Here is a 14,553-nt window from a genome sequence, read left to right on the forward strand (position 1 = left end):
ATAAATGATATAACATCTCCTTTTTAAATATTATCCAAGAAGAAGTAATTGTCAGATAGTGATGATGTGACATTTTTTCCAGTAAAAAGTAAATTTGGAAGGTAGGCCCTGCTTTTACTCTAGTTAGTCCCTCCACCTCACTCTTCTGGCTCCTCAATAATGTTTAGCATGCATATTCCAATAGATAAAATCCCTCAAAGGTGTTCAGTTTCATTTCTCTGATGTGAAAGGGCAAATCAAATGAAATGGTTAGAGACAATGCTCAAAATTTAAAGCTGTATCTAAGTTTCCCAACTCGATTAGGCCATTCTTACATTGCTATGAAGAACTACCTGAGACTGGGTAATTTATAAAGAGGTTTAATTGGCTCACAGTTCTGGAGGCTGTACAAGCATGGCACTGGCATCTGCTCGGCTTCTGGGGAGGCCTCAGGGAGCTTTGACTCATGGCACAAGGCGAAATAGTAGCAGGCACTTCACATGGGGAAAGCAGGGGCAGAACAGAGTGTGGTAGGTTCCACACACCTTTGAACAACCAGATCTCCAAAACTCACTCACTATTGTGGGGATAGCACCAAGGGACTGATGCTAAGCTATTCATGAGGGATCAGCCCCCCATGATCTAATCACCCCCTACCAGGCCCCACCTCCAACACTGGGGATTACAATTCAACATGAGATTTGAGGAGACAAAACATCCAAACTATATCACTAACCAAGTGTTCAGATTGTAGTATAGAAACTATCCAAGGGCACTTCAAATGTTCCTCTTATCATTGAAGGGGCTGAACAATAATTTGACCCAAAAGCTTGGCATTCTGCTTTTACTAGACTAGGCTGGTATTGTAATGACCTTTCCTTTTGAAAACCAATAATGGTTTCTATCTGTTGTCTTGTAAAGATGAGTTTTATATTATTAAGAATAATAAAAGATTAAAAAATGTTTTAAGCATTTCATCCAGAAGCTACAAAGCATTATGTTGGGGAAGTTTGAGGAGTTTATTAGGTCAATCTAGGCTCTAATATACTCAGATTATTGATTTAAACCGGTAAGCACAATAAATCACACTGGTCATAGAGGTGGCACCAGCTGAAAGTGAGAACACAGATCAATTACCCGAGAGTTCTGGGCTTTCTCACTGACTTGCCATTAAAAAATTACCTTCTTGGTTTCACCTCAAAGATCAGTCTGCTTTGTGTTTTTTTTGTTTGTTTGTTTGTTTGTTTTTTTTTGAGATGGAGTCTCGCTCTTTCGCCTAGGCCGGAGTGCAGTGGCACTATCTCCGCTCACTGCAAGCTCCGCCTCCCGAGTTCACGCCACTCTACTGCCTCAGCCTCTCGAGTACTTGGGACTACAGGCACCTGCCACTGCACCCAGTTAATTTTTTGTATTTTTAGTAGAGACAGGGTTTCACCGTGTTAGCCAGGATGGTCTCGATCTCCTGACCTCGTGATCCATCCGTCTCGGTCTCCCAAAGTGCTCGGATTACAGGCGTGAGCCACCGTGCCCGGCCCAGTCTGCTTTTTTTATGCAAACTTTGACCGCTTAGAAAAGCGCTACAAGACTGGACTGGTTATGCTTGGCTCTGGTGTCAGAGTGCTTGGATTCTAGCTAAAATCCACCCAGGGAGTGTCGCTTAACCTTATTTTCTCTCCGTTTCCTCAACTGTAAAGCAAGAAAAATAATAGTGTTTCCCAAAGCCTGGCACATATACCACTGGGAGTATACCAGATGATATTAGATGGTACATGAGTGGTTTTCTTTTTCTGTTAACAATTATGTGTTTCATTCCCAGCATATTAAAATATATATAATTAGCACATCAAATGCTATGGTTTGAATGTGTCACCCAAAGTCCATGTGTTAGAAACTTAATTCCCAGTGCAACAGAGGTGGGTCCTTCAAGGGGCAATTAGGTCACGAGGGCTCTGGCCTCATGAATGAATTAATTATGTTATCAGAGAAGTGGGTTAGTTATCACCAGAATGGATTCCTGATAAAATGAATGAGTTAGGCCTTTTTCCCTCACTCATGTGTGCATGTCTTTTATCCTTCTGCTATTGGATGACTCATCAAGTAGGCCTTTGCCAAATGCAGACCCTTGATCTTAGATGTCCCAGCCTCTAGGACCATGAGACAAATACATTTCTATTCATTATAAGTTACCCAGTCTCACATATTCTATTATAGCAGCACAAAAGGGACTAAAACACCACACTAAAATTATTGCGTAGGACAAATCTAAGTCAAGGAAAAGAAGTGCGCTCCAAATAGTCCTAGTCAGTCAGGGAAAGTTCTTTACAGAAAAAGTCGAGTTGACAAATGGAAAATAATTAACAGAATTAGAAATCATGATTTTTGCAATTATTTAATGACATAATTGATTTAAGTAACAATCATCAATTGAAGAAACAATTACATGAAAAATTAATATGGAACTTTAAAATGGAATAGTCAGTCTGTTACCTGCCAAAACCAATGATGAATCTCAGCTTCAATAAAACAGGTTCTGAATAGTGGATGCTTCCTAATAAATGCAGCAAAGACACCCTCTGCAAAGCATTCTTGCCAAAAACATTTATGTTAAATCAAATTTAGAGACAGCATCCCTTAAGAAAAAATAAGAGTGGTGAAGGAACACATTAAATAAGAGCATATGAAACCAGAATGTGTGACTTCCTACAGAACAAAAGATCCTGCTTCTATAACAAGTCTACAGTGGGAATGGAGGCAGGATTTCTCTAGGTTAAGAGACTTAAGGAACATATGTAATATAATGTTTGAATTTGTTTGAATATGAAAATAAGGAAAAACAGTAAATGACATTTTCAAGTCAGTTGGGGAAGTTTCAATGTGGAGCTGGATTAAACAATACCAAATAATTACTGTTTATATTGCTTGATATAATAATGGCATTGTGCTTAAGTACAAAAATGCCCATATTTGTTACAGCTGCATTCTGAAGTACATCAGAGTAAAGTGAAGTGATGTCTGCAATTTGCTTTAAAATACTTCAGAAGAGAAAAAGAAAGGAGGGGAGGGAAAAAGACAATATGAAGAAAATGTAGTAAAAATCTTGATGATTATTGAATCTAGGTATACAACCTGCTTCATAATTTGCAGGACCCAGAGCAAAATAAAAATGCAGGGTCTCTTATAACTGCTTAAGAATTTCAAAACAGTGACAGAAGAACCAAATAACCACATTAAACCAAATGTGGGCCTTCATAAGCCATGGGCTCTGAACAACTCTCAGGCTGCATGCACATGAAGCCTGCTCTATGTGTTAGATAATATGGAAATTAATTGCACTATTCACTCTACTTGGTGCATATTTGGAAAATTTCCATAATAATTTAAAGGGGATCACTTAAAAATATATATATATAAAGTAAAGATTATATGAGGAAATAGCAAAAATCAGGAAGGCTACAATTGGCCGCAATTTCCAAGATACTGATGTAATCATGAAAGACACTCAATGTGGTGCCTGACACACAGCAAATGCTCAGGTTAGCTCCTACTACTGTTGCTACCACCAGCACTACCATTTTGACAAAGACTACCCTTGTACCTAGTAAGAAACATGAATGTTTTATAGAGATTACTACAACAACATTTTACAGAAAGGTTACTTTAGACATCGTGAAATCCTTACTGGGAGATCTACTTATATACAGAAAGTCTTACAATTCTTACCAATATTTCTGATTGTATTTTGCTCCCTTGTGCCCTATATTCTTTAAAACTTGCAAGGGATTTCCATCAATGACAGACTGGATAAAGAAAATGTGGCACATATACACCATAGAATACTACACAGCCATAAAAAAGGATGACTTCATGTCCTTTGCAGGGACATGGATGAAGCTGGAAACCATCATTTTCAGCAAACTAACACAAGAACAGAAAACCAAACACCACAGGTTCTCTCTCGTAAGTGGGAGTTGAACAATGAGAACACATGGACACAGGGAGGGGAACATCATATACCGGGGCCTATTTGAGGGGTAGGAGTCTGTGGGGGGGTAGCATTAGGAGAAATACCTAATGCAGATGACGGGTTGATGGATGTAGCACCCACCATGGCACATGTATACCTATGTAACAAACCTGCACATTCTGCACACATATCCTGGAACTTAAAGTATAAAAAAACAAAACAAACAAACAAAAAAACTTGTAAGGGATATCAAATGTGGGCCACAACAGCACTTAGAACAGAATATTATTACTAACTTGAAGATTCTTCTGAAAGCCAGACTCCTCTTTGTAATTCAAGTGACATCACTTACAGTAGCAAAGAAAGAGCATCAGAATGAAATAAGTCCTTGTGGGTCTCAATCATGGTGAATAATACTGTGGTTTTTCTTGAATGAGAAAGGGCATTTGCAAACCTCAAAGGGGTTTAACGAAACCTTACTCTCCCCTTTAAATGTCCAAATTAAGCTTCTTTGGAATAAAACCTTCTCAAAAGAAAGCAAATGTAAAAGTTAGATTATTGTATATGACCTAAAACATTTGCTGAATCACAATAAACACATACCAGCATCTACTATAGCCTGTTACCTAAATCAAGTTTCACAGACCCAGAGAATTCCTCCGCCTTATTTTGTTTTTTAAACATTGGATTGAAAGTACTCTTGAGGATCAGCATGATCAGTGCAAACCTTATTTTGCACAAAGAGCAATTTAGGAAAAACAGATAAGGTGATAGGCCACCAATTTATTTGTCTATCCAGAATGATAATGGTTTTATTAAATCCCTTAAAGAAAAATGAATTTTTATAAGCTAGACTATCTAATTTGTTAAATAGCACATCAATCTGAATATTGTCACTGCTTTTTTAAAACACTCTAATGTGAATATTTTGGCATGTTTGAATTGAGGCAACACAGAGTTTTCTAATCGTTAATCTTTAACTTAATGAAGGGATCTACACAGAATGAAGCAGACTACACATGGCCCAAGGGTAGTGGAGATGTGTGTGGTATCTGTTGCTTCTATTAAACATTTGCACATGAAGCATGGGTATATGCTAGCAGAAGAACATTTTCAGACATCCCATCCCTATTCAGTTATCCTTCAAATCATATGGCAACAACACAATAAGAGCCACTTATACCTTATTCCCCCTAATGGAAAATCTTTGCCTCTTCAGAGAGCCCGTAACCAGCTGAGGGCCCAGGCCTGACTGGTAACCCCTCAGGGAGGGAGTATGTCCATAAATCAGCAATATAGCAGAGATGGGGCTTCTTATCCTTGGCAGCCATTTTCCCTGCCTCCCCTTCCTCCCCTAGGACATCCCCTCTCTGCCCTGGTATGCATCTTGGACACTGGATGTCTCAACTCAGTTTAGAACTTACTAAAACAAGGTTTAATAACCTCATATTAAAATTTTCAAGACTGGCTGGGCGCGGTGGCTCACACCTGTAATCCCAGCACTTTAGGAGGCTGAGGCAGGCGGATCACGAGGTCAAGAGATCGACACCATCCTGGCCAACATGTGGAAACACTGCCTCTACTAAAAATACAAAAATTAGCTAGGTGTGGTGGCACGCCTCTAGTCTCAGCTACTCAGGAGGCTGAGGCAGGACAATCGCTTGAACCTGGGAGGCAGAGGTTGCAGTGAGCTGAGATCGTGCCACTGCACTCCAGCCTGGTGACAGAGCCAGGCTCCATCTAAAAAAAAAAAAAAATTTACAAGACTACCCAGAATCCGCACCTCCTAAGAAATGGAGATCAAGTCTGTGCAAGTCATCATTCCTCTTGGGTCTCTTGATTTATCTAACAATTAGCAACACTATTTGACCTTCTACCTATGTGTGATCATGGATATTAATCAGCCCTTCTTTTTATTGATATAATTCCTACTTTTTCAGAAATCTGACAAACTCACAATTGCTGATATCTACCCTTTCCTCCTTACAAAGATAGAGATGCCCATCTATAATTTATAGACAGGTATGATTCCACAATTTAAAAAATAAAGAAAAAAAAATCCGCTCAACTCAAGGCTTATACATCACTGATTCCCTCAATGCCCTTACTTGGAAAGCAGTAATTCTTTTGAGCTAATAAAATGCATGTTATGAACCAGAACAATACCTTAAAGATATAACAAAAGTAATTATGATAAAGATGAAAAAAGTGAGAATTTCAAAATCTTTGTATAGTTCTTGAAAGTATAGTGCAGTATAATGTGAGAACTGAAGGCTGTTTACCAAAAATTCATATATCTCTCCTTCTAAATATTTATTATTTTTGAACAGACCCGCTTGTGTGGCCAGGTGACTTTAGCCAATGGCATATGTGCCAAATCTGTTAAGTATTTTAAGAAATGGTTTTACCTTCTTTCTCTTTCTCTCCCTTCCACCGTCTGGATGTAGATAGCACTACGGACCTAGGGAAAGGCAGAAACACAAGACGGGAGACATATGAAATATTCCAGGAAGAAAACTCTTTTGCAGAAGCACTGATACCAGACTGTTACATAAATGAAAAAAAACTTCCATTTAGTTTAAGCCATATTACATTTTGGAGTCTATAATGCTAAAGCAGCTAGTATCACCCTGGTTAATTAATGAAGTAAATTTAATGGTTAAAAGCATATAACCTACCTGGGACATCTTGTAGGGCAGTAAGATGGAAGTTAAAGGACAACAGGATTGAAACTTAAAGTGTTCAAAGATGAAATCATAAGCAATATGGAACCTCGGAGGTAAGTTGGGGTATAAAAGAAACAAAACTGGCCATGAGCTGATTATTTTTAAAACAAAATATGGGTATATGAGAACTGATCACACTATTCTCTCTAGTTCTGTATATATTTGACATTTTACACAATAAAAATTTAAACAGGCAGGGTGCAGTGGCTCACACCTGTGATCCCAGCATTTTGGGAAGCTGAGGTGGGCAGATCACTCGAGGTCAGCAGTTCGAGACCAGCCTGGCCAACACGGTGAAACCCTGTCTCTACTAAAAATACAAAAAAATAGCTAGGTGTGGTGGCGGGTACCTGTAATGCCAGCTACTTGGGAGGCTGAGGCAGGAGAATTGCTTGAACTCGGGAGGCAGAGGTTGCAGTGAGCCAAGATGGTGCCACTGCACTCCAGCCTGGGTGACAAAGCGAGCCTCTGACTCAAAAAAAAAAAAAATTAAACACTTTTTCTAAAAAGTAAGGATACCTGGAGTTCCCACTGGCCTAGGAAGGGAAAATCTGAGCATCAAAAAATGTTAAGAACAGAAATAAATTAAAACATACAAAATATTTTTTTAGGACAACAGGGAGAGGTTCCAAGATGGCCGAATAGGAACAACTCCAGTCTACAGCTCCCAGCTTGAGTGACGCAGAAGACAGGTGATTTCTGCATTTCCAACTGAGGTACCGGGTTCATCTCACTGGGGCTTGTTGGACAGTGGGTGCACCCCATGGAGTGTGAGCCAAAGCAGGGCAGGCATTGCCTCACCCAGGCAGTGCAAGGGGTCAGGGAATTCCCTTTCCTAGCCAAGGGAAGCTGTGACAAATGGTACCTGGAAAATCATAACAACCCCAGCCTAATACAGCACTTTTCCAATGGTCTTAGCAAACGGCACACCAGGAGATTATATCCCGCGCCTAGCTCGGAGGGTCCCACGCCCACGAAGCCTTGCTGTCTGTTAGCACAGCAGTCTGAGATTGAACTGCAAAGCAGCAGTGAGGCTGGGGGAGGGGCGTCCATCATTGCTGAGGCTTGAGTAGGAAAACAAAGCGGCCCAGAAGCTCAAACTGGGTGGAGCCCACCGCAGCTCAAGGAGGCCTGCCTGCCTGCCTCTGTAGTCTCCACCTCTGGGGGCAGGGCACAGCTGAACAAAAGGCAGCAGAAACTTCTGCAGACTTAAACGTCCCTGTCTGACAGCTTTGAAGAGAGCAGTGGTTCTCCCACCATGGAGTTTGACATCTGAGAATGAACAGACTGCCTCCTCAAGTGGGTCCCTGAGACCCAAGTAGCCTAACTGGGAGATACCTCCCAGTAGGGGCCGACTGACACCTCACACAGCTGGGTACACCTCTGAGACAAAGCTTTCAGAGGAAGGATCAGGCAGCAACATTTGCCATTCTGCAATATTTGCTGTTCTGCAGCCTCCACAGGTGATACCCAGGCAAACACAATATGGAGTGGACCTCCAGCAAACTCCAAAAGACCTGCAGCTGAGGATCCTAACTGTTGGAAGGAAAACTAACAAACAGAAAGGACATCCACACCAAAACCCCATCTGTACGTCACCATCATCAAAGACCAAAGGTAGATAAAACCACAAAGATGGGGAGAAACCAGAGTAGAAAAGCTGAAAATTCTAAAAATCAGAGCGCCTCTTCTCCTCGAAAGGAACACAGCTGCTCGCCAGCAAGGGAACAAAGCTGGATGGAGAATGAATTTGACGAGTTGAGAGAAGAAGGCTTCAGACGATTGTTAATAACAAACTTCTCCAAGCTAAAGGAGGATGTTCGAACCCATCGCAAAGAAGCTAAAAACCTTGAAAAAAGATTACATGAATGGCTAACTAGAATAACCAGTGTAGAGAAGTCCTTAAATGACCTGGTGGAGCTGAAAACCGTGGCACAAGAACTACGTGACACATGCACAAGTTTCAGTAGCCAATTCGATCAAGTGGAAGAAAGGGTATCACTGAATGAAGACCAAATGAATGAAATGAAGTGAGAAGAGAAGTTTAGAGAAAAAAGAGTAAAAAGAAATGAACAAAGCCTCCAAGTAATATGGGACTATGTGAAAAGACCAAATCTACATCTGATTGGTGTACCTGAAAGTGACAGGGAGAATGGAACCAAGTTGGAAAACACTCTGCAGGATATTATCCAGGAGAACTTCCCCAATCTAGCAACGCCGGCCAACATTCAAATTCAGGAAATACAGAGACGCCACAAAGATACTCCTCGAGAAGAGCAAATCCAAGACACATAATTGTCAGATTCACCAAAGTTGAAATGAAGGAAAAAATATTAAGGGCAGCCAGAGAGAAAGGTCCGGTTACCCACAAAGGGAAGCACATCAGACTAACAGCAGATCTCTCGGCAGAAACTCTACAAGCCAGAAGAGAGTGGAGGCCAATATTCAGCATTCTTAAAGAAAAGAATTTTCAACCCAGAATTTCATAACCAGCCAAACTAAGCTTCACAAGTGAAGGAGAAATAAAATCCTTTATAGACAAGCAAATACTGAGAGATTTAGCCACCATCAGGCCTGCCTTACAAGAGCTCCTGAAGGAAGCACTAAACATGGAAAGGAACAACCAGTAACAGCCACTGCAAAAACATGCCAAATTGTAAACACCATTGATGCTAGGAAGAAACTGCACCAACTAACAAGCCAAATAACCAACTAACATCAAAATGACAGGATTAAATACACACATAACAATATTAACCTTAAATGTAAATGGGCTAAATGTTCCAATTAAAAGACACAGACTGGCAAATTGGGTAAAGAGTCAAGACCCATCAGTGTGCTCTATTCAGGAGACCCATCTAACGTGCAGAGACACACACAGGCTCAAAATAAAGGGATGGAGGAAGTTCTACCAAGCAAAAGAAAAACAAACAAACAAAAAAAGGCAGGGCTTGCAATCCTAGTCTCTGATAAAACAGACTTTAAACCAACAAAGATCAAAAGAGACAAAGAAGGCCATTACATAATGGTAAAGGGATCAATTCAACAAGAAGAGCTAACTATCCTAAATATATATGCACCCAATACAGGAGCACCCAGATTCATAAAGCAAGACCTTAGAGACTTACAAAGAGACTTAGACTCCCACACAATAATAATGGGAGGCTTTAATACCCCACTGTCAACAATTAGACAGATCAACAAGGCAGAAAGTTAACAAGGATATCCAGGAATAGAACTCAGCTCTGAACCAAGTGGACCTAATAGACATCTACAGAACTCTCCACCCCAAATCAACAGAATATACTTTCTTCTCAGCACCACATCGTACTTATTCCAAAACTGACCACATAGTTGGAAGTAAAGCACTCCTCAGCAAATGTAAAAGAACAGAAATTATAACAAACTGTCTCTCAGACCACAGTGCAATCAAACTAGAAATCAGGATTAAGAAACTCACTCAAAACCACTCAACTACATGGAAACTGAACAACCTGCTCCTGAATGACTACTGGGCACATAACGAAATGAAGGCAGAAATAAAGATGTTCTTTGAAACCAACGAGAACAAAGACACAACATACTAGAATCAAAGTAGTGTGTAGAGGGAAATTTATAGCACTAAATGCCCACAAGAGAAAACAGGAAAAACCTAAAATTGACACCCTAACATTACAATTAAAAGAACTAGAGAAGCAACGGCAAAGAAATTCAAAAGCCAACAGAAGGCAAGAAATGACTAAGATCAGAGCAGAACTGAAGAAGATAGAGACACAAAAAACCCTTCAAAAAATCAGTGAATCCAGGAGATGGTTTTTAGAAAAGATCAACAAAATTGATAGACTGCTAGCAAGACTAGTAAAGAAGAAAAGAGAGAAGAATCAAATAGACACAATAAAAAATGATAAAAGGGATATCACCACCAATCCCACAGAAATACAAACTACCATCAGAGAGTACTATAAACACCTCTATGCAAATAAACTAGAAAATCTAGAAGAAATGGATAAATTCCTAGACACATACACCCTCCCAAGACTAAACCAAAAAGAAGTTGAATCTCTGAATAGACCAATAACAGGCTCTGAAATTGAGGCAATAATTCATAGCCTAGCAACCAAAAAAAGTCCAGGACCCAGATGGATTCACAGCCGAATTCTACCAGAGGTACAAAGAGGACCTGGTACCATTGCTTCTGAAACTATTCCAATCAATAGAGAAAGAGGGAATCATCCCTAACTCATTTTATGAGGCCAGCATCATCCTGATACCAAAGCCTGGCAGAGACACAACACAAAAAAGAGACTTTTAGACCAATATCCCTGATGAACATCGATGCAAAAATCCTTCATAAAATACTGGCAAACTGAATCCAGCAGCACATCAAAAAGCTTATCCACCACGATCGTTGGCTTCATCCCTGGGATGCAAGGATGGTTCAACATATGCAAATCAATAAACGTAATCCATCATATAAACAGAACCAAAGACAAAAACCACATGATTATCTGACTAGATGCAGAAAAAGCCTTCGACAAAATTTGACAGCCCTTCATGCTAAAAACTCTCAATAAACTAGGTATTGATGGGATGTCTCTCAAAATAAGAAGAGCTATTTATGACAAACCCACGGCCAATATCATACTGAATGGGCAAAAACTAGAAGCATTCCCTTTGAAACCTGGCACAAGACAGGGATGCCCTCTTTCACCACTCCTATTCAACATAGTGTTGGAAGTTCTGGCCAGGGCAATGAGACAATAGAAAGAAATAAAGGGTATTCAATTAGGAAAAGAGGAAGTCCAATTGTTGCTGTTGGCAGATGACATGATTGTATATTTAGAAAACCCCATCGTCTTAGCCCAAAATCTCCTTAAGCAGATAGGCAACTTCAGCAAAGTCTAGGGATACAAAATCAATGTGCAAAAATCACAAGCATTCCTATACACCAATAACAGACAAACAGAGAGCCAAATCATGAGTGAACTCCCATTCACAATTGCTTCAAAGAGAATAAAATGCCTAGGAATCCAACTTACAAGAGACGTGAAGAACCTCTTCAAGGAGAACTACAAACCACTGCTCAACAAAATAAAAGAGGACACAAACAAATGGAAGAACATTCCATGCTCATGGATAGGAAGAATCAATATCATGAAAATGGTTATACTGCCCAAGGTAATTTATAGATTCAATGCCATCCCCATCAAGCTACCAATGACTTTCTTCATAGAATTGGAAAAAACTACTTTAAAGTTCATATGGAAGCAAAAAAGAGCCCGCATTGCTAAGTCAATCCTAAGCCAAAAGAATAAAGCTGGAGCCATCACGCTACCTGACTTCAAACTATACCACAAGGCTACCCAAACAGCATGATACTGGTACCAAAACAGAGATATAGACCAATGGATCAGAACAGAGCCCTCAGAAATAATACCACACATCTACAACCATCCGATCTTTGACAAACCTGACAAAAACAAGAAATGGGGAAAGGATTCTCTATTTAATAAATGGTGCTGGGAAAACTGGCTAGCCATACGTAGAAAGCTGAAACTGGATCCCTTCCTTACACCTTATACAAAAGTTAATTCAAGATGGATTAAAGACTTACATGTTAGACCTAAAACCATCAAAACCCTAGAAGAAAACCTAGGCAATACCATTCAGGACATAGGCATGGGCAAGGACTTCATGTCTAAAACACCAAAGGCAATGGCAACAAAAGCCAAAATTGGCAAATGGGATCTAATTAAACTCAAGAGCTTCTGCACAGCAAAAGAAACCACCATCAGAGTGAACAGGCAACCTACAGAATGGGAGAAAATTTTTGCAATCTACCCATCTGACAAAGGACGAATATCCAGAAATCTACAAAGAACTTACACAAATTTACAAGAAAAAAATCAAACAACCCCATCAAAAAGTGGGTGAAGGATATGAACAGACACTTCTCAAAAGAAGACATTTATGCAGCCAACAGACACATGAAAAAATGCTCATCACCACTGGCCATCAGAGAAATGCAAATCAAAACCACAATGAGATACCATCTCACATCAGTTAGAATGACGATCATTAAAAAGTCAGGAAACAACAGGTGCTGGAGAGGATGTGGAGAAATAGGAACACTTTTACACTGCTGGTGGGACTGTAAACTAGTGCAACCATTGTGGAAGACAGTGTGGTGATTCCTCAAGGATCTAGAACTAGAAATACCATTTGACCCAGCCATCCCATTACTGGGTATATACCCAAAGGATTATAAATCATGCTGCTATAAAGACACATGCATACGTATATTTATTGCGGCACGATTCACAATAGCAAAGACCTGGAAGCAACCCAAATGTCCAACGATAGACTGGATTATGAAAATGTGGCATATACACACCATGGAATACTATGCAGCCATAAAAAAGGATGAGTTCATGTCCTTTGTAGGGACATGGATGAAGCTGGAAACAATCATTTTCAGCAAACTATCACAAGGACAGGAAACCAAAAACCGCATGTTCTCACTCATAGGTAGGAATTGAACAATGTGATCACTTGGACACAAGGCAGGGGACATCACACACCAGGGCCTGTTGTGGGGTTGGGGGAGTGGGGAGGGATAGCATTAGAAGATATACCTAATGTAAATGACAAGTTAATGGGTGCAGCACATCAACATGGCACATGTATACATATGTAACAAACCTGCACGTTGGGCACATGTACCCTAGAACTTAAAGCATAATTAAAATATATGTATACATATTTTTTAAATCCATATCTTCATAATGACACATGCATGAAAACTCATTAGACGTTAATGAATGAATGCCTAATAACTTCTAGTTGGTAACCAATGTTACCAACATACCAATGTTACCAAATAGAAGTTATTAGGCATTCATTCATTAATTAAAAATTAAAATATGATAAACAATTAATTTCCTGCCTATATGAACTGTATATCAGAGTAACCAAATGGTTGATAAGAAAAAGTTTTTTTATAGATCTCCATGAATAAATGCAGGAGAAATGACACAACTAGAAAGCTGCTATTTTGCATCCCCTAATGATATAAGACCTATAACCAGATATAGGAAACTACCATGAGTGGACATAAAACCATCAGTGTAAGCATGATAGGGAACTTGGTAACAGAACAGTCTGACAATACCTGAATGAACTAACTCACGTTATCTTCACTAAAAGGACATATATCATTCTTTCCTTCATGCTGTGATGAAATAGGACATACATAGCACCATCTATGAAGTATTCTTGCCTAAAAAAATCTCTATAAAATCTAGCCAAGACTCCAGACTAAATACCAGGTTATAGTGGTGATTGGGTTCAGGACATGCTTTCCTAAAATATGACACCTTGGTATTTAAGAAAACAGCAGAAGCGGGAAGGTCACTCTCACCTTCTGCCGTTCTCTCCTGAAGCAGGTCATGAACCAATGGAAGGATTTTTTTGAGCGTCCCCTGGAGCAGGTCATAAGACCATTTTAGAGGTGCCCTCCTTATACATGGAGGAAAGGAACATCCTTACCTCTGAAGACACAGGGACACAGAGAAGAAGCTGAACAGGCCTTGCTAAGTTCCCTCCCCCAGTTTATTACCATTAGATCACACTCCCAATCATATGTCCAATCATACTTCACCTCTTCCCACTGTTCATCAAACCTAGCATAAAAAGTACACAGGTTTAACCATTTCTTTGGGCCTTCATTTCCTTATGAAGGCTCCCATGTCACATGAAACTTATATTAAATAAATCGGTTTGCTTTTCTCTTGTTAATCTATCTTTTGTTATAGCAGCTTCCAGCATAAAACTAGGATGGGAATAAAAGGTATTTCTTTTCCCATACAGAGAAATAAATTAAAC

General features: G+C 39.7%; 1 protein-coding gene across 9 annotated transcripts in view; it reads right to left on the minus strand.

Moving 5' to 3' along the window:
• Positions 1 to 14,553, minus strand: part of FHIT (fragile histidine triad diadenosine triphosphatase) — a 1,502,083-nt gene that overhangs the window by 1,284,943 nt on the left and 202,587 nt on the right. For all 9 annotated transcript variants that reach the window (XM_063805996.1, XM_063805995.1, XM_054682039.1 and 6 more), the window contains one exon: positions 6,352 to 6,404. The gene's annotated coding sequence lies outside the window, so the exon portion shown is untranslated. The remainder of the gene's footprint in view (positions 1 to 6,351; positions 6,405 to 14,553) is intronic.

The sequence above is a fragment of the Pan troglodytes genome, chromosome 2 (assembly GCF_028858775.2).
Source record: "Pan troglodytes isolate AG18354 chromosome 2, NHGRI_mPanTro3-v2.0_pri, whole genome shotgun sequence".
NCBI lineage: Eukaryota > Metazoa > Chordata > Mammalia > Primates > Hominidae > Pan > Pan troglodytes.